This window comes from Mixophyes fleayi, chromosome 12 (genome assembly GCF_038048845.1).
Source record: "Mixophyes fleayi isolate aMixFle1 chromosome 12, aMixFle1.hap1, whole genome shotgun sequence".
Taxonomy (NCBI): domain Eukaryota; kingdom Metazoa; phylum Chordata; class Amphibia; order Anura; family Limnodynastidae; genus Mixophyes; species Mixophyes fleayi.
In genome coordinates this window covers 82,771,020-82,789,268 of record NC_134413.1, presented here as the reverse complement: position 1 = coordinate 82,789,268, position 18,249 = coordinate 82,771,020, and the positions used below count along the sequence as shown (strand labels likewise).

Here is an 18,249-nt window from a genome sequence, read left to right as displayed (position 1 = left end):
GCCCTAGTGCTACCAGCACTGGGCTGGTTCTTTCTAGGGGGGGGGAGCTCATTTTTTTCGGTGGACCCCACTCCCTAGGGAATCCAGCCCAGCGCTGAACAGTCAAGGGTTGGTTAGTCATTATGGCAGGGGGACCCCTGCCGCGCGTCCCCCTGCTATAGTGCCGCCAACCCTGGCTGGTTTGCCTAGTGCTGGTAAAGTGAAAATCGGGGGGGACCCCACGCAAAATTTTCCCTCGATTTTCACGGGACCAGCACTAGTCAGGCAGCACTAGGGTTAAGCATAAATAGTGGGAGGACCGCACGCTTTTTTTTAAAAAAACTTTTATCTATTCTTTTACATTTTTACAGCTGCCGGAGCTCCGGCAGCTGTATGACAGGTCAGTGTAACAGTGATGTGTTTACAACTCTCTGTTACAACACAGGACAGTTTGCCAAACACAGGAGAGTTAGCTAAACTCGGGAGTGTTTACATCGCCCAAAATCGCCAGAGATGACCAGCGATTTTGAACATGAGTGTCAAAATCACAGCTTGATACATTTCCAGTTTTTTTTTTCAAAACTCGCGTGTAAACACCCGCGATTTGCAGCGATTTAAACACGCTGGCAAACTCGCACTTTGATACATTTACCCCCAGAAGTTTGTTTGTTCAGTTCCTGCTGTGTTTGTCACAGTGGAACTCATAGCAATTTTATATATAAAATCTAACTATAAAATCTAACTATACTCATTTTGGAAGTGATGTTTCCAGCTAGACAACTATTGTCTAGTTGGACAATATCCAAATATTGTTGGATGAATATGATACATCACCTGTTGGTCTCACTAACAAAATGCACAGTGAGACTCCGAACCAGAAATGATTTCTTAGACTCCCTGCTATGCGTTCCGCATGACGGAATTAGGATTATGAACTTATATTAAAGAATTTATAGCTAATTTGTTGTACAGCTAGAAATGGAGTCTGGAGAAGGTGATACGTTCATTGGTGGAGTAATGGGAAATGATACTTACTGTGCAGCTGTATAATGTAGTATTTAGTAGTAGTTTATCAACAGAAGTCTGAAACCATGTGACCTTCATATACGTTCCAGGGTGGAACACATATTGTGTGTAACACTGTGGGGGGTGGACACATGCACTAGAATTGGCAATCTCCTAAAATGAGCTACAGCTGACAACCCTTTGGCACTATATATAGTCAGGTAATTGTAATGTTGTATTGTCTATGCTTGTCCTGTCTGCTGTTCAATGAAAACCTGTCTTGAACAAGGTCTGGATGTGAGACCGAAACGTTAACTATAATATAAAGGAACTGGATTGAAAATAAAGATTAATCTATCTGTTGTAAATGGTAAGTGCCCTCTCTATTTTTGGAATATGTACCAGCTACTGTGGTAATGGGAGCTACTGTGGAGCACCCCAAAGAGGATTCACTTCAAGATGTGAGTGCAGCTTTTTCCATTATATATTAGTAAGCATGGACATGGCATACATAGAAGTGGTACTGTGCAGTGTATATATATGTATAACATGGACATGACATACATATGGACATGACATACATAGAAGTGGTACTGTGCAGTGTATATATGTATAACATGGACATGACATAGAGAAGTGATATTGTGCAGTGTATATATGTATACCATGGACATGACATATGTAGAAGTGGTACTGTGCAGTGTATATATGTATAACATGGACATGACATAGAACTGGTACTGTGCAGTGTATGTATGTATAACATGGACACGACATACATAGAAGTGGTACTGTGCAGTGTATGTATGTATAACATGGACATGACATACATAGAAGTGGTACTGTGCAGTGTATGTATGTATAACATGGACACGACATACATAGAAGTGGTACTGTGCAGTGTATATATGTATAACATGGACATGACATACATAGAAGTGGTACTGTGCAGTGTATGTATGTATAACATGGACATGACATACATAGAAGTGGTACTGTGCAGTGTATGTATGTATAACATGGACATGACATACATAGAAGTTGTACTGTGCAGTGTATATATGTATAACATGGACATGACATACATAGAAGTGGTACTGTGCAGTGTATATATATGTATAACATGGACATAACATACATATGGACATGACATACATAGAAGTGGTACTGTGCAGTGTATATATGTATAACATGGACATGACAGAGAAGTGATATTGTGCAGTGTATATATGTATACCATGGACATGACATACGTAGAAGTGGTACTGTGCAGTGTATATATGTATAACATGGACATGACATAGAAGTGGTACTGTGCAGTGTATATATGCATAACATGGACATGACATACATAGAGGTGGTACTGTGCAGTGTCCACACATTCACCATAACAGAACAATTCAGAATTACATAAAGAATAGACATTAGTGCTGTACTCAGATATAAAACTAGAATTAGACCATACTTGTCAACTCTCCCGAAATGTCCGGGAGACTCCCGCATTTTGCGAGAGTCTCCCGGACTCCCGGGCGAGTGTGGCAATCTCCCGAATTCTGCCCACTTCACTAGGAAGTGCCCAACTTCCTAGTGAAGTGGGCAGAATTAGATCCCAAGCGCCACTATTCCCGGTGAATAGCGGCGTTTGGCCCTGCCCCCGCTGTCAAATGACGCAATTTGCGTCATGACGTCACGGGGGGCGGGGTTGAAATGATGCGATTTCGGCCACCACGCCCCCCTCCACTGGCTGGCTCCCGGAAGGGAGCTGAAGAAAGTAGGTAAGTATGAATTAGACCAGTAAAATGTACATAAATGTAATAAAATGTTATATAACATAGAATGAGGTATAAAGTAATCTGCACATTAATGTGATCACTGATTTACATACATCTGACCATCTAACCACATTACTATTACTCTACAACACTAATATTAATCTCCTCTCACACACAATTATAATAAATACTATTAATCTCAGTGTTACAGGGACTCACCCAGCGCTGACATCAGGCTGCAGTGATAACACCACAGTTACTGTCTGTATTATATATGTCACACACACACTGAGCACTAGATACACAACTGTATAATAATACACTAGAGAGAAAAGTGATGGCAGCCATTTTGTTGTGGTCAATATTCATGGAAACCTATGGAGATGTCCATGGGAGTGTGTCCTAGGCTGCAGACACTGTTATAGTATATATAATACACCTACTAACTGGGGGGTCTGTGTAACTGGACCCCCTTAGTGACAGGAATCTCCCCAGGACACACAGGGACCATATAGCAGCACAGAGAGGAGCAGCCTAATGCTAGAAGTGTCCTGTCCTTGTCCCCCAGTGTGAGCAGTGATTTACTAATGATGAGGACACCTATACTCAGCTTCATATCTAACTGGTATTACTGTATTATCTGTCACAGTCAGTATACTTATTATTGTCTATGTACTATCTACAGATGGCTGTGATCGTGGTCACCCTATCACTGCCGTTTATTATTCTAACCTATTTATTGCCAGTTATTGGTTGTTTGCAGCCATTGGAGATATATATATATATATATATTCCACTTACAGCTGCTGACACTCTTCATTATTTAAACTAACAATGACTAAATACAATGTGGTGCTTTCTGTGTGTGCTCAGTGCTTGTTATAAGGCAGCGGTAGGCAGCCTTTATTTATCGGTGTGCTGGCTACAATCTAGTCGTGTGTGCGTATGTGTATATCACACACACACTATACATCATGCCTCATAGTTATACCCCCAATTCATATACCACATAGTTGTGCCCCGAATTCATATTATGCCACATAGTTGTGCACCCACATCATATTATGCCAGAGTAATGCCCCAAGTTCATATCATTGCACATAGTTTTGCCCCCAGTTCACATTATGCCACAGTAATGCCCCCATTGAATATTCAGCTACACATAAATGCCCCCAATGACTGTTATGCCTCCCTAGTGCCTCAAAAATAATTTTAAGCCACTAATAAATTAATAAAAAATTATTTAATTGTGTACTTGCCTCTTCCATGGACTTATGCTGTGTCGGGGGGGACCTACTCTGCATCAGGGGGGGGGGGGACCTGTGCTGTGCCAGGTGAGGACTTGTGCCGTGTCAGGGGGGGGGGACTTGTGCCGCATCAGGGGGGGAGGGACTTGTGTCAGGGGGGACCTACTCTGCATCAGGGTGGGACTTGTGCCGCGTCGGGGGGGAGGGACTTGTGCTGTGTCAGGTGAGGACTTGTGCCGTGTCAGGGGGGGGGACTTGTGCCGCATCAGGGGGGGAGGGACTTGTGTCAGGGGGGACCTACTCTGCATCAGGGTGGGACTTGTGCCGCGTCAGGGGGGGAGGGCCTTGTGCTGTGTCAGGGGGGAGGGCCTTGTGCTGTGTCAGGGGGGAGGGCCTTGTGCTGTGTCAGGGGGGAGGGCCTTGTGCTGTGTCAGAGGGTGGGGAGGGACTTGTGCTGTGTCAGGAGGGGGGGAGGGACTTGTGCTGTGTCGGTGGGACCTACTATGCATCAGGGTGGGACTTGTGCTGTGTCAGGGGGGACCTACTCTGCATCAGCGTGGGACTTGTGCTGCATCGGGGGGGAGGGACTTGTGCCATGTCGGGGGGTAGGGACTTGTGCTGTGTCAGGGGGGACCTACTCTGCATCAGGGTGGGACTTGTGCTGCGTCAGGGGGGGAGGGACTTGTGCCGTGTCAGGGGGGAGGGACTTGTGCCGGGGGGGACCTACTCTGCTTCGGGTGGGACTTGTGCTGTGTCAGGGGGGGAGGGACTTGTGCTGTGTCAGGGGGGACCTACTATGCATCAGGGTGGGACTTGTGCTGTGTCAGGGGGGACCTACTCTGCATCAGGGTGGGACTTGTGCTGTGTCAGGGGGGGACCTACTATGCATCAGGGTGGGACTTGTGCTGTGTCAGGTGGACCTACTCTGCATCATGGTGGGACTTGTGCCGTGTCAGGGGGAGACTTGTGCCGTGTCAGGGGGAGACTTGTGCCGTGTCAGGGGGAGACTTGTGCCGTGTCAGGGGGAGACTTGTGCCGTGTCAGGGGGGGACTTGTGCCGTGCCAGGTGGGACCTACTCTGCATCAGGGTGGGACTTATGCTGTGTCAGGGGGGGGACTCATGCTGTGTTGGGGACGGGGGGAATTATGCTTTGTTAGGGGGGCTTATGCTGCGTCAGGGGGGACTTATGCTGTGTCGGGGGGGACTTGTGCTGTGTCAGGGGGTCCTACTCTGCATCAGGGTGGGACTTATGCTGTGTCAGGGGGACTTATGCTGTGATAGTGGGGATATATGCTGTGTTGGGGGGGACTTATGCTGCATCAGGGGGGACTTGTGCTGCGTCAGGGGGGACCTACTCTACGTAAGGGTGGGACTTATGCTGTGTCAGTGGGGGACTTGTGCTGCGTCAGGTGGGACCTACTCTGCAGCAGGGTGGGACTTATGCTGTGTCAGGGGGGGAATTATGCTGCATTAGGGGGGACTTGTGCTGTGTCAGGGGGGGACTTATGCTGTGTCAGGGGGGACCTACTCTGCATGAGGGTGGGACTTATGCTGTGTCGGGGGGACTTATGCTGCATTAGGGGGGACTTGTGCTGTGTCAGGGGGTCCTACTCTGCATCAGGGTGGGACTTATGCTGTGTCAGGGGGGGGACTTATGCTGTGTTAGGGGGGGGAATTATGCTGTGTCTGGGGGGACCTACTCTGCGTCAGGGGGGACTTATGCCGCGTCTATGCTCAGTTTCATCACCTTATTAGCTACTCGCTCACCCCCAGTTCTTTACTCTTCCTAGTGTCAAACTCTTCCAAGCCTCCTCACAACCGCAGGAATTTCAACCCTATTGATTTTCAACAGTTTTCCACTTCTCTCCAACACCTTCTCTCCCCAATTTCTACATTCTCCTCCCCTGATCGGGCAGTAACCCATTTTCACCAAACCCTAGCAACTGCCCTGGATCAAGTGGCTCCAGCGACACTACATACTTCGCGTAGAATTCGTTGCCAACCGTGGCACACTACAGTAACACGAACTCTACAAAAACTTTCTCGTAAAGCAGAACGTCACTGGCGTAAATCTTGTGCCTCTAATGATTTCATCACATATACTGATATCTACCACTCCTATAGAAATGCTCTGGACACTGCAAAACAAACATACTTCCAATCTCTCATCTATGTCAGGCTTCTAAGCCCAAACGCCTCTTGAACACATTTAACTCTCTTCTGAATCCTACTGCCCCAAATCCTCCAACTAACATCAGTGCATAGGATTTTGCTTCCTATTTCAAGGACAAAATTGATAAGATCAGCTTGAAATGGTATCATCTCCCTTGACAAGCAATCTGCTCAATTCCTTTGTAGCACCCTCTGACACTCTCTCTTCATTTGATCCCACAAATGAAGAGGCAGTTTCTACTCTCTTCTCATCTTCCTACTCTACCTCCTGTCCTCTTGATCCCATTCCCTCACAAATTGGTATGTCCCTGTCTCCTGTGCTCATTCCCCCTCTAACTAAAATCTGTAATCTATCTCTTTCTACTGCTATTTTTCCATCACTTAAAATAGGTGTCCTTCCTGCGCTCCTATAAGATGGGGGAAAGGATAGGGAATGCAGCCCAATTCTCAAGGGAATACCCACCAAAATTATAGACAATTTAAAACAGAAATTGGAATTAGGCGCAGCTGGGAGGGTAATGAAATGAACAGGTTTTCTGAATGTCACAACATAAATGGATTATATGATGGCGTGTAAATTAAGTAAATATAAAATGAAAATAAAAATATACAATATATAAAAATATAGAAAATGCACTTCAACGTCCACAATATAAAGTGAATATGATCCCAATATACAGTCTGTTCAGGTCATCTGAATATAGTTCCAAATAGTCACTCAATAAACTCTCATCCGTTCCTCTCCGGATCCACCATACAGTTCATAAATATGCGGAAGACAGGGAGAAAAGGGGAATCTCTTATGGTGTAGTATTCCAATAAAAGTTTGTATGTGTGGACAATAATCAAATACACTTACATTAGGTAAGGGTAATAAATCCCATCAAGGTATCTTTCACACGCGAAGCACGTTACATCGCAGTCATGTCTCCATATATGCTTCCAAATTCAGTTGTTCAAACCATCAAACGGAAGGTAAAAGAAGAAAGAAGTCCCCAAATGGTGTAGTATTCCAAAAAAGTGTATTTAATAAACAACATTAAAATTGCACTTACATTTAGTGAGAATTAACAATGCACATAAAGGTGTCTTTTAGACGCGACTAGACTCCTGCTGCCACGTTGTAGCGCGATCGTATCTCCGTCGCTACTTCCGGGTTCTGTTGTCCCGGTAACCGATCTCAACTCTCATTGGATCCCTACGCGTTTCGTCACTCGGACTTCGTCAGGGGTCCGAGTGACGAAACGCGTAGGGCCCAATGAGAGTTGAGATCGGTTACCGGGACAACAGAACCCGGAAGTAGCGACGGAGATACGATCGCGCTACAACGTGGATTGTTATTCTCACTAAATGTAAGTGCAATTTTAATGTTGTTTATTAAATACACTTTTTTGGAATACTACACCATTTGGGGACTTCTTTCTTCTTTTACCTTCCGTTTGATGGTTTGAACAACTGAATTTGGAAGCATATATGGAGACATGACTGCGATGTAACGTGCTTCGCGTGTGAAAGATACCTTGATGGGATTTATTACCCTTACCTAATGTAAGTGTATTTGATTATTGTCCACATTATTGTCCACATTATTGTTTATGAACTGTATGGTGGATCCGGAGAGGAACGGATGAGAGTTTATTGAGTGACTATTTGGAACTATATTCAGATGACCTGAACAGACTGTATATTGGGATCATATTCACTTTATATTGTGGACGTTGAAGTACATTTTCTATATTTTTATATTTTATATATTGTATATTTTTATTTTCATTTTATATTTACTTAATTTACACGCCATCATATAATCCATTTATGTTGTGACATTCAGAAAACCTGTTCATTTCATTACCCTCCCAGCTGCGCCTAATTCCAATTTCTGTTTTAAATTTTTCCATCACTATTCAAGCATGCAGTGAATACTCCCATTTTAAAAAAACAGAATTCTGACCCTAACTCTCTCGTAAATTACCGCCCCATCTCCCAACTCCCATGCCCCTCAAAGCTTTTCGAGCGAATTGCCTACACTCGCCTCACACACTTTCTTACAGCAAACAACCTATTGGATCCTCTTCAGTCAGGCTTTCGTTCTCTCAACACTCCACAGAGACTGCGCTGACCAAGGTTGTCAATGATTTGATCACAGCAAAAAATAATAACCATTACTCTCTTCTAATTCTCCTGGATCTCTCTGCTGCATTTGACACTGTTGACCACTCTCTCCTCATACAAACACTACAATACCTAGGTCTTGAAGGCACTGTCCTATCCTGGTTCTCATCCTACCTATCTAATCGCTCTTTCAGTGTTAATTTCTCTGGATCCACCTCTGCTCCGCTTCCTTTATCAGTTGGAGACCACAAGGCTCAGTCCTAGGTCCTCTGCTATTCTCTATCTACACCACTTCTCTTGGAAAACTAATAAGCTCCTTTGGATTTCAGTATCATCTCTATGCGGATGACACACAAATTTATCTATCCTCTCCTGATCTTTCACCATCTGTGTTGTCTCGCGTTACTGACTGTCTTTCTGCCATTTCATCTTGGATGTTTTCTCTCCAACTCAAACTCAATCTTTTAAAAACTGAATTAATAATATTACCACCCAAAAACAGAAGCTTCCTGCCTGACACTTCTATTTCTGTTGATAACATGACCATAAATCCCACCCCGCAAGCTCGTTGCCTAGGTGTAATCCTTGATTCACAACTGTCATTTATTACCCACATCAACTCTATATCTAAATCATGTTACATACACCTAAAGAACATTTCTAGAATATGCACATATCTGACACAAGATACCGCAAAAACATTAATTCATGCTCTGATCATCTCCCGCATGGACTATTGCAATTCCCTCCTTACTGGTCTTCCCAAAGTCACATTTGAACCCCTACAATCTATTTTGCACGCAGCGGCTAGATTGATTTTCCTTACTAACCGTTATTCCTCTGCTGAGCCATTCTGTTAGTCTCTACATTGGCTGTCTGTATATCAACGAATCCAATATAAAATTCTTCTACTAACATACAAGGCCATCAACAAAATTGCACCGCCATGCATCTCTTCACTTATCTCAAATTATCTCCCTACTCTACACCTCCGTTCTGCACAAGATCTACGTCTCTCCTCCACTCTCATCACATCCTCCCATTCTCGGTTACAGGATTTTTTCCGGGCTGCACCCAATTTGTGGAATTCCCTCCCATGCACAATAAGACTTTCCTCTAGTCTTCAAACGTTCACTGAAAACCCACCTCTTCAGACAGGATGATATTCCTCAACCACCATCTTAATTTCCCTAGATTACCCTATTACCATCCTCTACACTGCTAACCCAAGACAACAACCCTCTGACCAACATTGCAACACACACAGCCCACTCAGTACTTTTACCTTTGCGTTCTAGCTGGTCCATTGTGCAATATGATGTAGCACATGCCCTTGTGTTTCTAACTCCCATTGTCCTATAGATTGTAAGCTTGCGAGCAGGGTTCTCTTACCTCTCTGTATGTATTACCCAGTATTGTCTTATCAGTGTTTGTTCCCAATTGTAAAGCGCTACGGTGATGTTGATGATGATGTGTCAGTAGGGGACTTATGCTGTGTCGGGGGGGACTTATGCTGTGTTGGGGTGGACTTATGCTGCGTCGGGAAGAGAATTTATGCTGCATCGGGGGGAGGATTTATGCTGCGTCGGGTGGGACTTATGCTTCGTGAGAGGGGGACCTACTCTGCATCAGGGTGGGACTTGTGTCGTTTTGGAGACAGGAGTAGGTAATTCTATTTCTGGTAGACTCAGTGATCACAGATTAATGTGAATTTTGCAAGATAAATTGCATTAAAAGCAAGATTAGAGAAATGTCATTCTGATGATAAACATTCAATATAAAACCTCAGACGTAGTGGTGCCACTAGCAGCAATGTAAGAAGGTTTTAAACCCCTCCAGGCTGATTTATGTGCTGCATGAAGCACCTGCATTGGTTACAGGGGCCGGAGACTGGATTACCTCCTGCCAGGGTATCTGTGTAAATCTGTTTAAAAAGTGCACTGTTTGACCATGTAATTATTATGATTTCATCTGTGACTCTTGAAAGATCACGAGTACAGCAAACTATTATAACTGTCCTTATAAGGACTACGTGAGATAATTAAACATCACTGCTTCAAGATCCTGCTTTGAGAAATACTTACCTGCTATAAATTCTGTGACCTCCAGATTAGACCAAATCTAAGATGTTATCTGGCTGTTCTGAGGTTTGGACCCAGCATACAGTACCAACACTCTGTCCACTACCCTGCAGCTCTGTCTAGTGTGGTAGGCCAGTGGGAACCATCCACAGCAACCCTGTTTTGAAGGCAAGAGGTCAGGGGTACCAGCCCAGGTATACCAGCATGGCGCTATACTAGCAACGACAATTACACAGAAGGAAGCGGTCCTAGGTGCCGGTGAAGGAGCCTAGTAGTGGCAGCAGGCCCCACCTACTGCGGTTAGAGGGGCGCAATTTTGGATTGAGAAAGGGGACGGTGGTAAGGCAAGCTCAGCTGGTCCAAAGCAACAACAGACAGGGTGGCATAGGAGGTCCATCCTGTCACACTATTACACTACTGAATAGATATACTGCCTTTATGAATACTGTTTATTCTAGTTACATAATTAGATAGATTAGCAAATTACATGTACTAGAGAATCAATGATAACATAAATGATTACTGAATTATAAGGTATCATAATATAGGTGACTAAATATATTAATATAAATATGTTCTGTCTCCTGATGCAGAATACAATGACTTACGTCTGGTTAATGGACGCAGTAGATGTGCCGGCAGAGTAGAAGTCTATCACAGCAGAGAATGGGGCACAGTCTGTGATATCGGCTGGGACAGAACAGATGCTGATGTTGTGTGTAGACAATTACATTGTGGTAATGCCGCAGAGGCAACAAGAAGAGCTACTTATGGTCCAGGAACTGGGAGAAGCTGGATGGCTGGTTTAAGATGTTCTGGCAATGAGCGGGCTCTATGGGATTGTACTTTCAGAGGATGGGGAGAGAACCAGTGTCGTCCTACTAGGAACGCCCATGTGATATGCTCAGGTGATGTATGAGATATAATTACTACCAGTATATTTGTGTTACTGACACATCTTCCATCATTTGATGAGTGAATGAATCAGTCCAGACAAATATGCAGTATATAATACTAGAGACACAAAAAGACAACAATAAATCAGTAAATTAGTAATATATAAAGTATTCTGCACTCTGAGGTAAATGAATCAAGCTGTAAGTTTCCGGAGGGTTTGTAAAGTGGAGATATTGCCTGTAGCAACCAATCAGATTGTAGCTATCATTTTGTAGATTGTTCTAAATAAATGATAACTAGAATCTGATTGGTTGCCACAGGCAACATCTCCGCTTTACAAACCCACCAAATAATCGCAGCTTGATAAATATACCCCTTTGTGTTAGTTTTACTGATACACAAATTCCCAGTATCAGGACTTTATAACCTGTCTGAGGGTCTGTGTCATATTCGGACGTATCTCACGTGATCCCCACTGTACATGTCCAGAGATCATGTAGTGAGATCAATTACATGTAATTCATGTCCAATAACACTTATCACTTCCTACGATTTAAGAGGCAGAACGGGGGAGGGGGGGTAACGAAGACCTTGTCTGTGTGGTAAGTACTCGTCTTCCACCTTATGTTTGCAGACACTACAGGGCCGGTATAAGTACTGACTGACACAGCGTAGTACATTGTATGTCACTAAGATATACTATAAAACACATTGTATCTACAGTACACACTGAGGTCATCTTTATGTCATTAATGTAAAAAAATTAAAAAAATGTAATTACATTTTTTGAAAGCAAACATTTATATAAATGATTATTCTGTTAACAGCTTTTATTTTAAATTTTGATAAAAACATGTTTTTGGTGTATTCTGACCACTTATTGTACTTACACATGTGCGTATACTGCAGTCTCTTCTGTGTGTCTATGTACGTCAAGGAACGTACTTACACCCAGATAAAAATTAGAAACATGTCTTAATATCCACTTGGATTTGAATACAGGAGGAGCTACACTCAGATTACTGCTCTTTTTAAAAACGCAAGTTACCTGGAGGTTATGAATCAGGCCCTAGAATGTGGTCACATCTACCTTATATCATCATCATCATCATTATCAACATTTCTTTATATAGCGTCAGCAGGTTCCGTATCGCTCTACAATTGGGAACAAACAGTAATAAAACAATACTGGGTAATACATACATATGTAGAGGTAAAAGGGGCCTGCTCACAAGCTTACAATCCATGGGACAATGTTTTGATACACAAGGGCATGTGCTACATCATATTGAATATTGATGCAGCTAGAATGCAAATGTTACAAAGTATTTAGTGGGTTGTGTGATCAGTCACACAGCAATGTTGGTCAGAGGGTTGTTGTCTTGTGTTAGCTGTGTAGAGGGTGGTAATAGGGGGGATTAAGAGGGTGGTAGAGGAATATTATAACCTTGTCTGAAGAGATGGGTTTTCAGAGAACTTTGCAAGGAAAATCAATCTAGCCGCTGTGTGCAAAATAGAATGTAGGGGCCCGAGTCTTATGTTTGGAAGACCAGTAAGGAAGGAATTACAATAGTCAATGCGGGAAATGATGAGTGTGTGAGGAAACGGGGTGCTACTGGACTTTGTATTCATGACCCGTTTCTCACGGTTTTGAGGTTAGAACTTCTAAATGATGTGCAATGTGCCTCCACAGTAATATATTGGGTGAAATAGCATTGGGAAATGTATCAATATGTATCAATCTAAATGTTATTGTATCAAAATGTATCACAGATTCAGATTGTGTAACACTGCTGATACAATGTGTCAAAAGTCTTATTGTTTCATGTAAGCGTGCAGTGTCATTCCCTGCTGTAATATTGTAATCTCATGTTTAGTGTATCCAGCCAAAATAGCTAATTGAGTTAAGCCATTCTATTGGACAATCAAGGTAACAGGGACAGTATGTCTAGCAGCTAAAGTGTCCACTGAGAGACCCCTGCTGTAAGGGGGAGGTTTCATACATTTCACCCTACTTCCTGTGTATACAGGGAAGAATATAAGCAGAGCAGAATGTCAAGGGAGCTATTCTAGTTTGGAGGATCCTGGTGTACAAGACATCAGCGAAAAGGACTCTGGACCAGGCATCGTGGTGCCGCTGGAGTAAACCCTACCAGGACAGGGTCTGTGTGAGCCAGTAACCCAGGATGGGCGACACCATAACTGTTTCGCTAATCGATAGTGGTAATATTGCGAGAGGATAAGACTCTGAAAGTGACAGAGATTATTACTTTCGAGTGCGGACTGCAAGAGACTGCTGGAGGATACATGCTACCATTTACCCTGTAACTTGTGAACATCTTGTGGTGTTGTGCTGTCGTAATAGAGTCTTACTTTGGATATATTCTGGTCTACCCGAGTGAGTTGAATCCCACAGAGGGTAACTGGCATCCGAGCTAATGGTGGTATCCTCACTGTCACACTCCGCTCTCCAGGTACCTCTACCTGAGCCTCTAAACACTGACTGTCACTTTAATTTATGTTGCTAGTGCAGACTATTAGTCATGGTCTGCACCTGTGATCATTACACCTGTGTGCTGGTCAGTGTTACTATTGGTCAGTCTCCCTTTATAAGGCCCTTCCTTTCTTTCTTGCATTGCTGGTTCTTCAAGTCATATCTGTTACTCTGATGTCTCTGTTTGCATGCCTGTTCCACTGCTTGTGGTAACGCTATGAGCTACACCTAATACCTGTTCCACTATCTGTGGTAAAGCTGCTATTCATCGCTGCCGTGAGTTCGTTACTACTGGATGCTGGACTGTCTTGATCTCCGCATACCTGTTCCACGTCTTGCAGTAAATGCTATGATTTACATCTATTATCAATTTGGCCTGCATTGTTGATTACCGTTATCAGCTCTACAATCCGTATCAAGCTGTGTCTATCGTGGCTGAATATGTTTGAACTTTGTTGATTCTTGTGCCTCAAGATTACTACTAATGGAGAATCTGATTATTGCATGCGCAGCTTGTATTAATGAATGTTGCTGAAAGTCACTATTCCTGCATGCCTTTGTGATCATCATTTGCAAATTACTCAAGTCTGCACTGAACTCTTGTACTAAAGTTTTATAATAAAATGGTAATCTTTGTTACCACCACTTGATGTCCGAATTGGATCATTCTCCTGCCATATATTTCGTTCTCGGCTGTCACATTGGGAGCTTTCCTGGAGGGCCGCGACCTGCAATGTGGGAGCCGCAGAAGCCCATATTCCCTTGCGGTCATCCCTGGTGAATACCTCCCATTTTGTTAGACTCCGTGCCTACAGGGAAGTTTTAGTCAATACTTATTGAGACAGCAGGATCTCACTCAATTATTCGTGAGCTAACCTGACACTCACATTTGGTGGCAAGCAGTGGGATCAGTTGACCCGGTGTCGCAAGAACCGGGAAGGCTGCAAAGCACGCAAGCGGTTGGAGTCCAAGAGCCTTGTAGGTACAGCACAGCACGGACTACACAGCACCCAGAGGAAGCCTATCAAAGGAGTTGCAAGAAATGTGAGCCATGAACAACTATAGCTCCCTAAAACTGGATGAACTCCAGGGATTATGCCAGGCAAGGGAAATTTCCACTACCCAGGATGACTTCAGGCCACAACTAGTGGAAAAAGTACGCAAATGGGACCTATGCCTATTCGATAATGTGGGCCGGATAAAAATAGTAGAGGTCCCAGCAGTGACAGCCACCCAAGTTGGGACTTATGTTGCAGAAATCCTGGAAGCCAAGGAGTTTGGTGAGGACCAGGAGCAACCTCGTATATTAGTGTTGAGAGATGAGGGATTCATATGTGCAAAACTGTCTGAGGTGGACTTTATTAAGGAAAGTCAGGATAACTTCCCAGATGTGGTGGGGGAATGGTCCAAGGAGACTGGGGTGAGCTACTATACTACCTCACTGCTGAGGAGCAGGCACAACTGGAACCCTCAGACCTTGCCCTACTCTTTCAGGAGCAGCCAGTAAGGATTCAGGAGATTGCAGCTACATTAGAGACATCCCCCACCCCAGGCCAGTCATCAGTGGATCCGGAGAAAAGGACTTGAGCTGGTAAAAGCAGGGCTGACTGAGATATTTCCCAGCCTACAGAATTGGGTGGCAAAGTGTAACCCACAGTCCTGGGAAAAAAACAGAAAAGGGGCAGAATGAAGCCCTAAGGTGACCCAGCAACCAAGGACCAGCGATACTACACTCGGCAAAAATCTGGAAGCAGTGCCATCGATGTGGATAACGGGGAAATATTCAACAGGAGTGTCCCAGGTCAATCAGACCATTTCCCACCCACGGGGGTTGTTGGCAGGAACCACCCCCAGAAAAACAAACACTACCACCCTGATGCGCCAGAGGCAAGGGGCGTAAGAGCTACTTTCAATGCTGTGCCTGGCATGAGGCAAACAACAGGAGGATGCCTTTATGGGCACTTGAAAAAGCGCTGCGGAATTAGTGGCGCTATATAAATAAATGGTGATGATGATGATGATGATGTGTGGGTGGATGGCAGAAAAGCCCAAGGATTTAGGGACTGTGGGGCAGCCATCACCCTGGTACAACCCAAGTTGGTGGATTCCAGAAGAATTGTCCCCAACAAGTACTTTAAAGTTAGGATGGAGAATGGACAATGGGCAGAGATTCCAACAGCCCAAGTCCAGTTGCTTTGGGGCCATTGTAACAACCTGGAGGAAGTTGGAGTTATGGCGGGAATGTCCAATTAGTTGATTTTGGGCAATGATCTGGGGCAAGACATCGAAAATTATTTTGTTGGAAAAGATGCCCATATAAAGGCAAGCCCCAGGCAGAGGAAGAACAACCACCCCTACACGCCTGTGACAACCGGGTATCAGCAACCTCTCTTTTGCATCTCCAGGCCTCTGAGGGTGAGTAGCCAAAACCATCCTGACGGGGATATAGTCCTGGGGGAGGAGGATAAATCTAGACTGCAAGAAGCTCAGTTGCTAGATCCAGATCTAGAAGGCATGCGGGCACAAGCAGATATGTCATATAAGACAGGGGTGGTAGAGGAATGTGCTTGGTTGGACAGGTTACTATATATACGGTGTCCAGCCCAAATCATAAGTACAGGTTGATAGTCGCACCCGAATATCGGGATCGGTTTGTAGCTCAGGCCCATGGGGAAGGGGGTACCGATCACCGAGGAAAAAGAAGAACACGAGCCAGGCTCTGACAGCAGTTCATGTGGTTAGGTTTAGCGAGGGATGTAAACCGCTACATAGCCAACTGTGCAGACTGCAAGAATATGTTAGGACAGGACTGCAACAGTGACAGTCAGACCCAGGAGGGGAGAAGGCAACATAGCAAGCAGTGTCATTCCCTGGTGTAATATTGTAACCCCATGTTTAGTGTATCCAGCCAAAATATCTAATCAAAGTAACAGGGACATTATGTCTAGCAGCTAAAGTGTCCTTGCTGTAAGGGGGGAGGTTTGAGACATTTAACCCAACTCCCTGTGTATACAGCGATGAATATAGGGAGAGCAGAATGCCAAGAGAGGTATTCTAGCTTGGAGGATCCTGGTGTACAAGACATCAGCAAAAAAGGACTCTGGGCCAGGTATCGTGGTGCCGCTGGAGGAAACCCTACCAGAACAGGGTCGGTGTGAGCCAGTAACCCAGGCTGGGCAACACCATAACTGTTTTGCTAATCGGTAGTGGTAAAATTGCGGGAGGATAAGACTATGAAAGAGACTGAGATTATTACTTTGGAGTGCGGACTGCAAGAGGCTGCTGGAGGATACATGCTACCATTTACCCTGTATCTTGTGAACATCTTGTGGTGTTGTGCTGTCGTAATAAAGCCTGTCGTAAGGGTGGTATCCTCACAGAGTGCAGGAATTAAAGTTTTTGCAGTGTCTTGTGTGAGATATGTGCGTATTCTGGAAATGATTTTTACATGTATGCATGATGTAAATAATAGAGTTGATGTGGGGAACAAAGGATAGCTACGAGTCAAGGAATACACCTTGACAGCGAACTTACAGGGTGGGATTTATGGTCATGTTGTCAACAGAAATTGAAATGTCAGGCAGGAAGTTTCTACTGTTGGATGGGACTATTATTAATTCTGCTTTTGAAAGATTGAGTTTTAGTTGGCGAGTGGACATCCAAGATGAAATGACAGAAAGACAGTCAGTAACGTGAGACAACACAGATGGTGAGAGATCAGGAGAGGATAGATAGATTTGTGTATCATCCTCATAGAGATGATACTGAAATCCAAAGGACCTTATTAGTTTTCCAAGAGAAGTGGTGTAGATAGAGAATAGCAGAGGACCTAGGACTGAGCCTTGTGGTCTCCAACTGATAAAGGAAGTGGAGTAAAGGTTGTTCCAGAGAAATTAACACTGAAAGAGCGATTAGATAGGTTGGATGAGAATCAGGATAGGACAGTGTCTTAAAGACCTAGGGATTAAAGTGTCTGTATGAGAAGAGAGTGGTCAACAGTGTCAAATGCAGCAGAGAGATCCAGGAGAATCACCTTTAGTTTTAGCTGTGATCAGATCATTGACAGCCTTGGTCAAAGCATTCTCTGTGGAGTGTTGAGAGCGAAAGCCTGATTGAAGAGGATCCAATAGGTTGTTTGCAGAAAGGAAACCTGTGAGGCGAGTGTAGGCAATTATCTTGAGAAGCTTGGAGGGGCATGGGAGCTGAGAGATAGGACAATAACTTGAGAGAGAGTTTGGGTCAGAATTTTGTTTTTTTAAGAATAGGAATAATCACTGCATGCTTGAATAGTGATGGAAAGATACCAGTAGAGAGAGAGAGATTACAGATGTTAGAGGTGTAATGAGCACGAAACATGGACCTACCAATTTGTGAGGGTATGGGATCAGGACAGGAGGTAGAGTAGGAAGATAAGAATAGAGTAGAAACGTCCTCTTCATTTGTGGGATCAAATGAAGAGAGAGTGTTAGAGAGTTCTACAAAGGAATTG

The 18,249-nt window shown here is 44.1% G+C and overlaps 1 protein-coding gene across 3 annotated transcripts in view; it reads right to left on the bottom strand.

Annotated features, from left to right (window-relative positions):
• LOC142108564 (uncharacterized) overlaps positions 1 to 18,249 on the bottom strand; it is a 625,828-nt gene that overhangs the window by 293,370 nt on the left and 314,209 nt on the right. The gene's annotated exons all lie outside the window — the stretch shown is intronic.